This window comes from Schistocerca nitens, chromosome 9 (genome assembly GCF_023898315.1).
Source record: "Schistocerca nitens isolate TAMUIC-IGC-003100 chromosome 9, iqSchNite1.1, whole genome shotgun sequence".
NCBI lineage: Eukaryota > Metazoa > Arthropoda > Insecta > Orthoptera > Acrididae > Schistocerca > Schistocerca nitens.
In genome coordinates, this window is record NC_064622.1 from 499,175,251 (window position 1) to 499,177,916 (window position 2,666).

Consider the following 2,666-nt stretch of genomic DNA (forward strand, 5'->3'; position numbering starts at 1 on the left):
CCTCTGCACGTTTCCCGCCAAAATTGTCTGCCTCGGAGCTTAATCACACAACGATCGACCGTTTGCTGCCACACTTTTCGCGCCACATTCAAACCTGTCGATGCCGACCGCTCACCATCCAACACATATCCCTGTGCGAGCGAGAACGCAGTGCTACACTTTTGGCAGCAAAGTTTGCTCGACAGTGGAATCCGCCATGACTATATAACAGCACCAGAATGAGATTTTCACTCTGCAGCGGAGTGTGCGCTGATATGAAACTTCCTGGCAGATTAAAACTGTGTGCACCGACCGAGACTCGAACTCGGGACCTTTGCCTTTTGCGGGCAAGTGCTCTACCATCTGAGCTACCGAAGCACGACTCACGCCCAGTCCTCACAGCTTTACGTCTGCCAGTATCTTGTCTCCTACCTTCCAAACTTTACAGAAGCTCTCCTGCGAATCTTGCAGAACTAGCACTCCTGAAAGAAAGGATACTGTGGAGACATGGCTTAGCCACAACCTGGGGAATGTTTCCAGAATGTTTTAATCCGCCAGGAAGTTTCATATCAGCGCAGACTCCGCTGCAGAGTGAAAATCTTATTCTGGAAACCTCCCCCAGGCTGTGGCTAAGCCATGTCTCCGCAGTATCCTTTCTTTCAGAAGTGCTAGTTCTGCAAGGTTCGCAGGAGAGCTTCTGTAAAGTTTGGAAGGTAGGAGACGAGATACTGAAAGAAGTAAAGCTATGAGGACCGGGCGTGAATCGTGCTTCGGTAGCTCAGATGGTAGAGCACTTGCCCGCGAAAGGCAAAGGTACCGATTTCGAGTCTCGGTCGGTGCACACAGTTTTAATCTGCCAGGAAGTTTTATATAACAGCACGTTTGGGCCGCACTAGAACGCCCGGTACTTTAATCGCTCTCGCGCGCGCATAATAACTGTACAACCGCTGCTGCGCCGCCACCCCGCTTACGTCACACACCCTCCATACACGCGACAGATATAGCCCTCTGTAAATACCTGGAAAATGACTCATTATTTCAAACATTATGGTCATGCAGGTGTGTCCCAACTGACTTCTCCATGCACACACAGCGAAACTCCAGAGCGCAGCTGACGTACGCGCGGCCAGCTGAGCCCGCCCCATCGGCAGCTCCCTGGCGGCTGACGTCAAGCGACCAGCGTTGCCCGCACACCCCCCACGGCCAGGTAGGCGGCGAGCGGCGCCTAAGGGTCCCGCCACAAACGGTCAGCCGCGCTCGCCTCAGAGTCCGACTACGTAAACATCTTTCCGTGCCTGCGAGCACTTAACGCTGGACAGGATGGAACCTGTCGACCACATGCCAGACAAAGGATACGTTTGGCGCCAGAGTTTGACTGACAGTGGAATCCACCATGATCGTATAACAGCGTGTGTGCTCGTCGCGAGGACGCTCGCTAATTCACTCTCACCACCCCGCTATATTAAGTAATTCAATTTACAATTTCATATACGTATGCAAACGTGTTCAACTCCCTAATTTCAACTACTTTTCGAGGACCAGACCGCCACCTCCTCCTCCTGGGAACCAGCGCCAAGTTTGAAATCTGCCAGTAAACAAAGCTCACTTGCGTTTCCGCCACCAACCTAAGAAAATTGTTTCAAACTAAGCCACCAGCACTCAACCTCTTCGTACACTTTTCTGGTAAATGGACTCACCCTGCACTAGGTCCATGGACCGAGGAACCAATTTACTTTATTTAGGAATGGAGTATATGTATCACACCGACATGTCCCACATCATACACACCTGCAAAACACTCCTACATAACTCATTTATAATGTTCTAGACACACGCTTGCTAATTGTAAACGGTTAAAAATAGCTCAAAGCACAGCCTACAGACATGGGAACCGCTCGTAAATAATGCAAAACATTTACCTCCAAATAGCCAAACAACTGCTAACTTTCGGAAATAATTTCAGCGCATAGGCTGATGGAAGGAAGAACGAGTGTACTTTATTTATTTGCGACATATCTTTTTGAAACTTTTACTTCTCATAGGTTTCGATATGTAAGGCTGACATAATGCAGTTTCTGAACTCCTCCAGTAGTGCACTGCCCGCATCTCGTGGTCGTGCGGTAGCGTTCTCGCTTCCCACGCCCGGGTTCCCGGGTTCGATTCCCGGCGGGGTCAGGGATTTTCTCTGCCTCGTGATGGCTGGGTGTTGTGTGCTGTCCTTAGGTTAGTTAGGTTTAAGTAGTTCTAAGTTCTAGGGGACTTATGACCACAGCAGTTGAGTCCCATAGTGCTCAGAGCCATTTGAACCAGTAGTGCACTACACTTGGCAACACAACCACAACTATCAAGATATTCATTCCAATCCTGACCTCTACCTCCTCTACAGATAAATGTGTCCAGTTACTTGTCTACTCACTCACATTCTGACGAGATTGCCGTTATTGCGCAAAAACAGCTCAGACTGCGCTGTGCTGCTCGGGGAGGTAAGGAAGGGCTGCACTCTATTTATTTGGAGCCCTTTTATTTAGTCGTGGAGTATATTTGTCACAAAACTCCCGCACTGATCCGACTGTGGTCATCTGACACAGGCCACAAACAGGTAAAGAACTCCTAATTTCACCACACAATAGCAAACAGCTCTTAAATAATGCAGTACACAATATCATCAGACGAGCTCTGTACTATTA

At 49.1% G+C, this 2,666-nt stretch overlaps 1 non-coding gene across 1 annotated transcript; it reads right to left on the minus strand.

Annotated features, from left to right (window-relative positions):
* Positions 1 to 283: 283 nt before the first annotated feature.
* Trnal-caa (transfer RNA leucine (anticodon CAA)) lies at positions 284 to 357 on the minus strand. Its single transcript has one exon. It is a non-coding gene; the product is annotated as a tRNA-Leu (tRNA).
* Positions 358 to 2,666: the final 2,309 nt, after the last annotated feature.